The 13,766-nt window shown below is 37.0% G+C and overlaps 1 protein-coding gene across 1 annotated transcript in view; it reads right to left on the bottom strand.

Moving 5' to 3' along the window:
* The window catches only part of ccdc88c (coiled-coil domain containing 88C), a 75,803-nt gene that overhangs the window by 47,249 nt on the left and 14,788 nt on the right, over positions 1–13,766 (bottom strand). The window lies entirely within an intron of this gene.

The following is a 13,766-nucleotide window of genomic DNA, read 5'->3' as shown; positions in this document are numbered from 1 at the left end:
GATGAAAACTTTTAGTGCATTGTAATTGCACCTTAAACATTTAATCTATGTAAAAGGACAACAGTAAAGGGGCAATGTAGGCATGAATCAAGGTGGCAAACAGACCACAGAGAGAATATTTTTGGGCGAGTACCTAAAACAAGGTCAGTGGTAACGTGGGAACAGGAAACTCCTACTTACAAACAGACAGCCAGGAAATAAAAATGGAAATGGGAAGCATTAACAGCCCCAGACAAGACATGTCTTGGGTGGAGAGCATCAAATTCCAGCAGATTTGCAAAATATGAGCTAGGCAAATATTTTTTCTTTCTTTTTTAAAAGGCAAAGGGGAAAAAAATATGGCATAAACATGCAGGAGTGCACGCATGCCCATGTACTAATGGACTTCAGGCACAATGGCCTCCAGGGTAACAAAGCTCAACAAAGTACACAAAGAACAAGACCAAACAGGTCCAATTGACCAAACCCTTCATTCCAAAACACACTTAGATAAGAGCACTGAAAGTGACAGAATTACATACTAGATTGTTCTGTGCAACTGATGAGAAATTATATTCCCGGATAGTCTTCTTTTTTAAATACTGAACCAACATTTAATAACAGATCTTGTATAATATTATTTTGTTATTTTTTTTGGAAGAACACATCTTGGGTAAAAAAGCCTGATTATACAAGACATCATTACGACCGATTAGACGTACAGCAGGCAACCAACTGACTAGTCAGTTTTCAAAATATGTGGTTCTGTACATCCCTACTTTTTAGTCATGCTGAAGATAGATGGACACACACTCTCACCCGAGTGCATGGCTACACAGCTAATGAGAAAATGTGCTATCCCATTTGACATCATCAAGCCCAAACCCCCTGCTGACAACTCCATCTTCATCTCAGAAGAGTGACTCCCAGGGGAGCTCTCTGTGCATAGAGACCAACAGAGACACGACCCTCATCCAGCATAATAGAGCCGCCCCATCTGAGGCTGGGGCCAGACCAAACTGCCTTTGTCAAAACAGAGGCCTACGAGCATTCCTTTCTTTACTGCTGTCTTTACAAACACTGAGAATATTTAAAAAGTAACAAACCAAAAACTCTTGTTATCATCTACTTTGCCAATAAGTGTATGCAGCTGAATGAGTTAATACCACTTTTTTTTTTATTTTTTTTTTTTTTATGATAAACCAGATAATTGTCAGACAAAATCTTTGACATTTTTATGAAACATGAGAACCAATAGATCTTAACATCTTAACTGGTACACAGCATTTTAAGTTTACTAATGTTTATTAATGTATGGATGCACTGAAAATTTGGCCAATAAAATTCCAAACTAAATCTGGTATTTGATACAAATGATTTCTTTTTTTTTTTTTTTTATGTTTATAATTGACAAATATTACAAATTTGTACTTTATCTATATAAATAAAAATAAATTAAATCAATAATTGTAAATGCTACTGTCATAGACAATGTTAATAAACTAATGTTTTTTAATTAACAAACATTATATAAATATTAATATATAAATTTTGAGATTTAGCTGATGGCAAAGGTAATTAGAAAAATGATAACACTAAAAAGGACAGTTACAATTAAAAATGTAACTGGTCGATAAATATATCAAACACATTTTAATTTATACCAATAAGTAAAAATAATTCCAATGTTGACCAAAAACAATCTTATATCATCCTTGAGATGTCGTTATATTAGCGAAATCTTAGAAAAAACTGCCAACATCTAACGTTGTGCTTTTTAAATTGTCAATAGTGTTTGACAATACATAAAACAATTAATAAAAAATATATACACAAATTTCCTGTTGCCTGCATTCTAGCTGATTTGAAATGATTATTATAATTTGGCATTTGTTTTGTTTTTTTGAAAAGTTTTAGAGTCATGGTCTCTAGAGCTTAGCTACCTGACCTGAATTTTTATGAATAGCTTCGGGTTCAGGTCAGGTTTGTTTCATTTTAACACAACTTGTACTCTCCCTCACACACTCTTTGGCTGCACGACACACAATATACAATGAGGGAGAACTTATTATGGTGGAAAATGAAGCAGTGAATTATGAACTTGGCAGTACAACCAACAAAAAGCTCAGAGGTTACGTGCAGGACTTGCAAAGATGTTTTAGCTCACAAAAGCAAAAAGACAGGTAAGCTATTCTGCAGTAGAGGCCGCTGTTCCTTGATGAAACTGTGTTTGTTTACATGTTACTATAGGGACTGCTGCACGCAATCCTAAAATACAGCATATTACAAAAACTTTTCAGCGATTTTATGTTTGGCTTCAAATTTAACCGTACTGGTTGGGTCAAATGATCTCAGGTACAGGATTTGAAGCTCGTGCAGACCTCTAATGGTCACCATATGCTTGCATTGTATCAAAAAGGGCAGCGTCAACATTCTGCTAAACGTCTCCTTATATTGTCCAGAAAAGAGACAAAGTCATATTGGTTTGGAGCAACTAGAGAGTGATGAACTACTCCTTTCATTTCAGAAATGTATTTTAGTCCAAGTTTAATTTGCATCACTACATTGTATTTATACACATCAGAGTCAGACACTTACATATCATCAAAATGAAGGTTTCTTTACACTATGCACAAGACAAACCTTACAAACCACTTGAGAAATCTTGTCGTTCCTGTATTTTCTGGACCACTGAAGTAAGACCACTTCAGAGATAACTATGCAAAATGGAATAAGCAAGGCAATCAGGGAAGAAACTTAAGTGTTTTTGACTGACAGCCAGTCTGGTGTGTATAATTACTTAAAGGTGCATGTTTCAACTTGAGAGGGGAAAAAAAGCTCTTTACGCTGTTTTATTCGACAGCTGCGCCATGAAGGAGAGTGTGAAGTAGTGTCACGTTAAGCATTCTCTTTATAAACACCTCATTCTTTAATTGCCAGTTAACCTGATCATTTGTAGTGCTGCTAAATTGAAGCAGGCTAATTACTAGATTTGAGTCATATGCAAGACGAGGAGGCTTTCATGCCAGAGTTAGTATCAGGTGTCAACTAACAGCTGAGGATCGGAAAAAATGATGAAGGATCAGTTAACGTTCTTTACCTGACAGAGACAGCCTTAGGGAACTTAAGGTGCCGGCAACATATTAGATTCATTACGACTGTAGAAACTACTGCACATACACACAACAAAACAGAGAAGAACTCTAAAAGTAATGTCACCAAAAACATAACCTTTCATCATATCAGATAATAACAAGACAACACTGGACCTGCAGTTGCATCATTACTGAAAATTACCTGCCTGAAGTAAATTATTGATGGACATGTATCCATATCACAACGCCGGCAAGATGTTGGTTGAAAGACTAACCTATCTTCTAGCCAATCCCCTTTGAAAACAAAACAACCATTAAAGAAGACCTCAATTCTATAAAATGGAGGAAAATCAGGAGCAAGGAAAAGCGAAAAGCCATTGTTTTGATTTCACAATGAGGAAATATGGGAGTGTCGTTTTCTGACCTCCTAAACTTCACTCAACATTCAAATGGCATTTTCCACTGTAAAATCAGGACAACAAAGATAACCGACACCTTCGTACTTTGTTACCCCACTGGAACATCCACTAAAAATGGCGATTTGGCACATGTCTTCATGAGGTCATGGTGCAACTGGTCAGAATAGTTGGAAAGTTTCATAGAAACTATCCTGAGCTCATTTCCTCTGTTGCCGAGTGGAACAATGCCTGAACGGTAAAGTAGGGCAGCCCTTTGACTTTTGGGCTGTCCGACCCCCTGCTGGCTTCAGCATCACAAGCCAGTGTGACACATGATCATTATCTATGTATTGAGAGTGGACATTGGGATTCAGAATGGTTGACACAAATCGTCTAAACAGATCTTACGGATCTGTTCTTATAGTTAACAATATGTAATTTTCTTCATCTGATGGTATGTTTCTGCTGACAATCAAAACCTAACGTGGTTCCATCTAATCACATCCTGATTGATAAAACCAAGTCCCACCCTAAGTTACTTCCTACAGTTTCATTTAAAATATGTCACATTACAGGAGTCAAATGGCCTTTATGTTGTGTGTACACAAGGGCAGCACGATATTGGAAAAAACTGCAATATTTTGTTTTTCTGCTATTTATTACTATACGTTTCACAAGATGAATAGCACTATCGGGAAAGAATTATTCATTCGAGAATAACTGAGGTGATAGCATAGATAAATACAATAGAACAAAGATACATCAAAAGTGCTTTAGCCTGTTTTTTGTCTAACAGTATTTAGATACAGAAGCTGCATAAACAAATGTAAAATAACACTTCATATATGCATTAAATATATGTAAAAGCTACAAAAGTGATTTAAACAGTATGATTGATACACATCCGTTTTCTTTCTCAATGGTTTAAAGGTCCCGTTCTTCGCGATTCCATCTTTCAAACTTTAGTTAGTGTGTAATGTTGCTGTTAGAGCATAAATAATACCTGCAAAATTATAAAGCTCAAAGTTCAATGCCAAGCGAGATATTTTATTTAACAGAAGTTCCCTTTCAAAGCCTACAGCGAACGGCCGGTTTGGACTACACCCCTGCACTTCTTGCATGAATGACGTCACTAGAACAAGTTTGTTGACTAACCGTCCGCCCACAAGAACACGCAAAATCGGGGACGTGGTCTTGTTGCTCTCACGTGGAGAAGAGCGCGCATTCAGCGCTTGCATCTCCCCGTTATGGTAAGAGGCGGGACCTTTCCAGGCAAAGTGTGCTAAGCTGCTGTCCAATCACAACACGGGAAGCGCTGGCCCAATCAGAACTCGTTACGTATTTCTGAAGGAGGGACTTCATAGAACAAGGAAATCATCAGGCCGTTTTTAGGACAGAGAAAACAGCAGTGTTCAGATAAGCAAGTTGTGTAAAAAAAATACTGTGTTTTTTTACACGCAAAACATGAACTCATGTTATATTGCACACTGCAAACATAATCAAAGCTTCGAAAACACGCGAAGAATGGGACCTTTAAGCTCACTTAAGACATAAGCGCCTGCGTTTACAAGGATAGTCAGGCATTTTGCCATAATTTGGCCTGTATGTGTCCGCTCAAGCACAAATAGACTAGAAAGAGAATGGAATTCAGTGTTCGCATCCTTTCTGTGCCGCTGTGTGTGCACAGAAAACAGTGCGGGAGATCCGAAATGAGTTCTCTTTCATCTCTTTTTGCACTTGAATGGTTCAAACTGACACACGCAAATAATAAACTTTCAATCAATGATGTTTAAACCTTGCAATTAATCTGAGAATAACATTCGTTTCGAACGTGGGGCCTAGCCTGTATGGATCGCGCATCAACTACGATCCCTATACCTGACATCGCACATCCTGCTATGTGATTATCGCAGAAGCGCATATCACAGTATCGATGTCAAAATATACCGTACACCTCTTAGTGTCAAATCATCCTAAAAATGCATCACAGTTTCCCCAAAAATATTATGCAGCGCAACAGTTTAATGCATTGATAATAACGGGAAATGTTTCCTGAACAAATCAGCATATTAGAATAATGTCACTAAAAATACTTTTTTTATGTCACTAAAGAGACTAATTTGTGACACTTTAGATTTGAGTCCAATTCTCGCTATTAACTAACTATTAAGTACAGTTTGTGCCTCAAATTCTTTATTAAAAGTACGGCAGTTGTTAAGTTTAGGTATTGGGTAGGATTAAAGGATTTAGAATAAGGTTATGCAGAACAGGTTATAAGGTTATTTACAACATTAATATGTACTTTATAAGTAAAAATATAAACAGCCAATATCCTAGTAATATACATGCCAATAAGCAACTAGTTAATAGTAAGAATTGGACCCTAAACTAAAAAGTGTTTCCATTACATTTTAAAATAGAATAAAACAGAAAGCATTTACTTTAAATTGTAATATTTCTCACAATAATGGTTTTACTGTATTTTTTCTTGACTCATAATGAATCCAGGAGGAAGAATATGATGAATCTGTGATTGTATTGACAAATAAATAAATAAAATTATGAAAAGAAAAAGATAAAGGTAAATAGCACTCTTCATCTGAGATGAAAGGATGGATGGAGAAAAAGGCGGCTGTGGGGGCCATGGGAGCCCTCTCCAGTAGTAATAAATCAATAACACAGCAGTGATGGAGCTCTGGGATCAACACACTACTGCCAATCACATTTCTCCTACTGGACATCAAAGAACATCAGCTTCTCCTCTGCCCAGTGAGACAATAACAGAAAAGTACAAAAAAGAATCACTGTAATAAACTGTTCAGGGTCACTGAGTATGCTCCCTGTGAGGATGTTATTTTGGATTCCAAATTCAAGTAAATATTTGGATTTGACGAGTAGAAAGTCAAAGCAAAATGACCGTTCATGCTAACCACAATGCATACGATTAAAATAGGCCAGGCTCAGATAAAAAGATGTGAGTAACAGGAGTATTCAGGTCCATTGTGTTCCATTTTGAGACTGCAGCCATCACAGATACAGGAATGAGGAAACACAAGAATATTTCACACGAGAAACCGGAGAATCTGCTACTGGACAATACACAAATTCATACAGAAGGCTCATTTCACTAAACTATGGTCGCAAATCTGTTTGTTTTATTATTGTTTTTAAATCAAATTTATATTTAGAATTTCTTTTTTTACTTCCATTGATAGCGACAATATCATTAATGTAAATCCACAACAATAATGTAGTGAAAATCTGACACTGACAGACATAAATATTATATTGAAAACATGAATATACGTGTGCGTTTACTTCTTCAAAAAGCTGCTGATTTCTCAAACAGCAAGATATATTATCTTCAAACGAGGCACATTTTTCACAAAACAACTTAAAGAAATTAAAAACTGTAGGTAATGAAACATTTAAAATGTGTGTTCTTGCATTTGAAATTTACAAAATGCATTAAGTTGTTCTGAAAAACAAACAATTATTATAATTAAACTCACTGATTCATTTTAGTAAGTTTATCCTTTTTTGACTGATCTGAATACTGTATGGGCTTAAACTTACTTAATAGTCTTTAAAGTTTGCACACATTTGTGATGGTTTTGTATTATTAGTTTTGAGAATGCATTTAGCATATAGGAGAAAGTGAGACATTTTCTAATTTTACACTGGTATGAAGAAAAGTAAAAACAAATGTGCCCATTGTCATGATTCACACATATGCGGGTGCCAAAAAGGGGCTGATCAATGGCCATGGTGGTCCTCTCCTCGGTCACAGTAACCCATATTGCAGTTTGCCTGAGGGTTCTTCACTGAATATGCAATGGAGAAACCCACAAATGATCCATATCTAATTCGCCGGACCAGATCATGCCACATGTTCATCCTGTGGTTATGATTTAGACTTTGGCACAGCTTCAAGATTGCTCATGAAAAAAGGTCCATGTCTGTTTATGCCTGTTTGTTATGAAAGTGAAGGTCAATTTTACCAAATTTGTGGCCCCATTTCTATCCGCACTCAGTGGCCCAGTGTTTTATATTCACTCTCCTGTGGAGAAAACCACATGCTGACTGCAACTCTGCACATGAACACACACGGTAGAGTTAAAATAAGCCCAATCCACAGAGCTCTTGTCCAAACACTGCAGGAAACATTAGAACCCAAAAGGTTCTTTATATATTGTCAGAATGGGATGTTTTCAAAAACTCCAAATATACTGCATATGTAGAGTCATAATTTTGCTGTTTAAGTATATTGATGCAAAGTTGTTTTATAACCAAGCAACAACTGCACCACTATTGGTTATCATATGGTATTAGAGTGTAATGGATTATCGCAAAAGAAAAGGGCTTGGTTTTACTCATTGGTTGTTAAATGGATTTTGAGAATTGGGCGCTGTACTCAAAAATTAATGGAGTCAATTGTGGAGGGGTGGGTTTAAGTGGACTGAATGTTTAGAAAAAACTGGAGTACGTCACCAATGAGAAGTCATTTTAACATTAGTTATAACATTTTCATTAAACATTAAAATAAAAATAAATCAAACGGCTGGCAAATTCACAATAAGATGTATAACTACTTCCTATCATGTAGTAGATGTATTTTTCATTTCATGCCAACTTTAAACTTTGTTGCAACATTTAATTTTAGTTAATTTAATATTAGCCAGTAACCAATAATGTTGTGTATCTCTCTGAATGACATTAAGGAATTATGTGGTACTTTACTTTCAGAACTGAACCTTTGGATTTTTTTTTTTTTTTTTTTTTACAGTTGTCAGCTGTTGTCAGTCACATTGATTCAGTTTTAGGGTGTGTAATTTGAGTCCCAGTTCAAAGATCTATTGGCAGAATATGGGGAGACGCGGAAACCACATAAAGACCAAGACATCAGAGTCTAAACTGATGAGCATATATATATCAACCACTAACAAGTGAACAAACTGTACACAAAGAACACAGGTGAGCACTGCTGCTATGAGACACAGTCAGTGTCCTGCTAGCAGAAATTGCATGATTGCATTTGTGATATCTCGACAAAGCACTATAAGACCAGAAGAACAGCAAAGCATAATGCATAGGTTTTTGTAGTTGAGATAACTGTTTAAAATCAAGAACTTACAATTAAAGGATCCAACCCCAAATCCCTGAACAAAACAAAAAGACAAATGGCTTAGGGAAAGGGAAACCTAATTCCTATAAGCTCTGCATGTGTGTGGACACACCAGATTTCACTTCCCATTGACACAGAGGGCAACAGCAGGGACAGAAGGGAGAGAAAGAGAGGCATTCCAGACTCCCTGGCAACTTCAATTGACCTAGAGAGCCATACCACCTCCCTCTTTACCCCAATTCTTTATTAAATAAAAGCAGCATAGTGGAACCTCCCCCACTTCTGTCCCATTCCACAGAGGTAGAGTGACCACCACAGCAGCTGGACCAAATCTGCGTAGATGTTAAGATCCCGGCACCTCAGGACCAAAAACTACACTCGACCAGACTAGTGGAGGAGAATAAGACTTCTTGACTTGAGCAAGAGGAGGGGGGTTAGGTGGGCTTCAAATCATTACCTTTTAAAGACAGCTTGATCTTTGACCAGTGGCCCACAGAGGACATGTTTGCTACAAGTGTCACATTCAGAAGCAACAGATGTCCATCAAAAACAGGAGAAAGGCTAGAGTTGCTCCATATGGCAGCTAATAAATCGAGAAACCTTCAGTCTGGAGTTATCTGGAGCAAAAAAAGGGGCGACATTAACCGACAATAGACACACAGATCTCCCTCAAAAACAATAGAAACGCAGCCATGACCTGATTTATACAAGAATAATATAAAATTAGTACTATGTCCTTAAGCAACAATAGGATGATACATAATATGTAATGGCAACAAAAAACATAGGGTACAAAACTTAGGGTTGTCTCATCAGAATGATTAATTTTGTGTACTGTTGAATAGCCAGACTTGCAAGAAAATACTCATTTGGCCTATTCATGAGGTGACAAGTTTGTCACATAAGTACATTTCCCATCATTCTCTGAGACAGATGTCGTATGATAACACAGATAAAGCATTTATTACACACCTAACAATAGGTCTTCCATGTTAATTAGGAGTTTGTCCTGCTGCAGATTCCACAGTTGTACTAGAAAAGCCATGAAAAGCACCATGTAGCAAAGCATCATGGGGGTAATGAAATTCAAGGTACAAGTTTAATGCTATGCAAAGCAGAGTCTACACACCGTTCTGATATGCGCATAAAAACAACTCTCGTCGCTACATAAAATTATTGTACAATCACTGTGGTGAGATGGGCTTTGTAACGACGTCTTTAGTGCCTTTAATGGGTCTTCAACAAAAATATCTTCATTTGTGTTCCGAAGATGAACGGAGGTCTTACGGGTGTTGAATGACATTAGGGCAAGTAATTAATGAGAGAATTTTCATTTTTGGGTGAACTAACCCTTAAATTTTGTAGCACTAACAAGTAGGAGTGGGAATCACCAGATGCCCCATGATACAATAGTATTGTGATACTTAAGCCATGATACGGACATCCAGTTTTTAATGAGAATGCACTTCCTGCACATACAGCTCACTGCGCACATTTTCAGTGAAGTGCCGTTTGTAATGTTACAGTTTGAAAAAAATATCTAAAATTATTAGTATTATTTCCTGTGATATAAGCTTAGAGCTTACGGTAAAATTCTGCACAATTTGAGCTGAAATTCAGTTCCAGAAATAGATACCTGCCGTCCTTGTATCCAGATTGTGATACTGTGCCATTTCTATTTTTCCCGCACCCCTACTAGCAAGTGACAAAGTGAGAGAGATTATTGTTTACAGTTTATTTTAAGGTGTTCTTCTTGCAGTGTAATTATTAATTTAAGTACTGACTCTGAGTAACAATAATTAACTACATGTACTTACTATAGGGTACGATTAGGATTTGGTTTAAGGTTAGTTGCATGTAATTATGCACAATTTAGTTACTACTATAATAACTACATTAAACATTTGTAACAAGGACACATAAAATGTGTCACATAAAAAGTGTTACCAGATTCACTTATTGCTTTGTAATTACAACTTCAAAAGTCATAAGTAGAAAATTCCCAGGAAGACTTGAAGGCAGCATAATCATAACAGGGTTACCTCAGTAGTAGTGTTGGGGCGATATGCCTAATTTTCCAATCGTCATATCGTCAGCCTGTGAGATCGCCGATACACGATCTTATCGCGTCGGGGCGGAGCATTCAGTGGCGTAACTTTGTTTTAAAAAGTGGGTGGGACAGTCACACGAAAATGCGTATAAATTGTGTGTGCAATCTCGTGGAATGTATACGTCAAAATGAGCTTTGGCTTACAAATGGTAGGCTACGCAGTTTTTTGTGTGCATATGATACACATTTTATGGCGTATTATAAGGGGATGCATTTAAACACAATATAGCGTTAGTGTCCAGATTTTTCACGTGAATAAAGGCATATATTTGCACACTTTAAATCTTCGTATTTTTTTCTCATTAAAACCGAATATCATCAGTGATTTACATCAAGAGCAGGGACAGTTTTTGTGCATTTTGTTTCGTGATTTTACCGGAACGAATAAAAAAGTTAGATTAAAGTGCTCTGCACATGCACGAGCCACGAGAGAAATCTCCACCACTGAAAACAGCGGCAATTGCGCCAGATCGCCTCTTATTTAACAAACGAAATGATGCTCTTCTAGTTAACCAGATGTGTTGTGTTTGTATTAGTTAGGTTCATCCGAGAAGCAATCCGTGTGCAACTGGTCGGCTGTTGCATACCACAAACAGCATTTATTCATTATTTTTTATTTAAAATCCAAAAGTTTTTACTGAACATGGCTCGTCAGAATTGCAATTCTCTTTGTTTACTCTTCTAAGTCAGGTTAACGTATAGGCTACTAGCCTACATAAACAGCATTTTATTCAATTCATTTATTCATATTTAGATTTAGCTCACACAAGTGGCAAAACATTTAAACATAGGTTAGGCCTATAGCCTAAATCACAAACATTTTGAATTAGAAACTTACAATAGGCTATTCAAAAACAGCCGACTCTCGTCTTTTCTTTCGTTTTTAAACCTTTTAAAGGAAATCCTGCAGTCTCGTTTCCTTGCTTAACTTGAGAAAAAAATCCATGTGTTGACTTTGAAACAAGAGTAGGCCTATATTTTAAATTATATGCATCTGTGGTTAAATTACTAGATTTTCGCGTCAGTAGGCTACATGTTTATTTTAATGCGAACAATGTGCTGTTCTTTAATGCAGCAACGCAGCGCAGCAAAGAATAGACTCGGTACGAAAACGATCCGTGCACTGCTGCAGATGCAACGCTCCTGGAACGGACTAACGGACGAAATTCGCGTGCAGTGTGAAAGCCGTCATCCGTTAACATGGGTACGGAAAAAAATACGCGCCGCACACGCACTGCAGACGGAGTATGTGTGAAACGGGCTCCATCAGAACGCGTGTTCAGTGCAGCGGGCAACATAACTCCCCACCGCAACCTTCTCAAACCTGAGAGAGTAAACCAGCTGGTTGTCTTTATACAAAACATTTTTGGGAATAGATACCTGAATTGCATAACAATAATTGTTGTCTTAATTGTTTGTGGCCTTGTGTTTGTTTTAGCAATAAGTTCATTCGAGTAGCCTAGGTGATTTAATTGTTTTGCCGATTTATTTGAGTTCTTTCATTGTGTTTTTTATTTATTAAAGCCTATTTCGTTATTTATTATTTTTAGGCTACCGTCAACCTGGTGTCGCAGCCTGTCTATTTTAATGGACTATTTATTTCTGTAGCCCATACAGCGGGCAAGGGCTAAAACACATTATTAGAAAATACATTGTCTGCTGACATTTAAGTATTTCATTGCACTTTAACAAGAAATCTTAGCTTAACGGCCAGTGCAATATTTTTTATTCATTGTTGTTCAGTCGTTAAGTCATTTGAAATCAAGCTGCTTTTACTTTTTGACTGCTCTGTTCAAATGTATAGGCTATAACCTATAATTATAATATAGCAATTTGTTATTGTATTATTATAAGTATAAAATAAATGTACATTTATGAAAAAAAATGCTTTAGCCTGATGATGATGATGATGATGCCGTTTTCGCCGTGGCTTGTGTGAATTTGTGAATATATGGCTAGGTTGATCACCTTGCAATTAAATTCTGAAACTACGTAGTTTTTTAGTCTTTAAAAAAACATTTTTTTCACTGAAGAGTAACTCATTTTTACATTTTAAAAGCGTGTGGTGTTGCACTCGCAGTAGGATATATGCGGCACATAGCCTAGCTGTGAGTGCAACACCACGCGCTTTGATGTTGATGTGAATAGTAAGGCTAAGCAGAATAAGGACAATTAATGTAATGATGATGATAATAATAATAACTATTATCATAATATTTTCATTTAATAATGATTTTTATTTATTAATTATATTCATGGGGAGCGAGCCAAATATCGCCTTGAAATCGCCAACAGCTTCAGCTTTCGGCGATCTCTCTGCCTATCGTCGATACACGATACTATCGTCTATCGGCACAACCCTACTCAGTAGGATTTTACATTACATTCTTCTCCGTTCTTTTGCACAGTGAGTGAACACATGATATCGCCAAAAAACACATGAAAACATGCTGTGCTAAAGTCTGCAGTAGCAAACGTTCTGGCCTATCAAAGCAGTCCAGGGGGCTTTGTTTTTGGGTTTCCCACAGCAGCCTGTCTCTGGAGGGGGTTTCCTGTGTTCAGGGACAAACACAGGCCTTTTAAAGGTAGTGAAAATTATTAAGTGTATGTTCACATCTAAGTGACATTTTGAGCATTAAATTAATCAGGCATTACAAGACACATCCAAAAGAAGTGTTGCATATACATCCTGAAATGAAGCAGATCATGCAGAAATTAAATCAAGTGTCAGACTAAGAGGAGTGTTCTAGGAGAGCTCACGCCTCTGAGGCTGTTTATGTATATGGCAAAAAGGGAAACTGTACACCTCTGGGATAGGCCATGCCATTTCCACTGTAGGCAAGCAAACAGTGGAACAAAGAGCTAGCAAGCTAGCCCAAAGAGACGCTCCCTTCTTGTAGAGCTACGGTAAAGCGAAACCTGTAAAAACCCGCCAAGAGTGTGAAGAACGGCAATTCAACACATGACTGTCCTCGTTTACAGGGCTTGTGTGAGGGTTATTCCAAAATTCTACGAATGAGTCTTTAACCACATCCTTTAAGACAGCTAGTGAACTGAAC

Source organism: Pseudorasbora parva, chromosome 10, assembly GCF_024679245.1.
Source record: "Pseudorasbora parva isolate DD20220531a chromosome 10, ASM2467924v1, whole genome shotgun sequence".
In the NCBI taxonomy this organism is placed as follows: domain Eukaryota; kingdom Metazoa; phylum Chordata; class Actinopteri; order Cypriniformes; family Gobionidae; genus Pseudorasbora; species Pseudorasbora parva.
The sequence above is the reverse complement of the archived record's forward strand: the minus strand, read 5'-3'. Positions and strand labels throughout refer to the sequence as shown.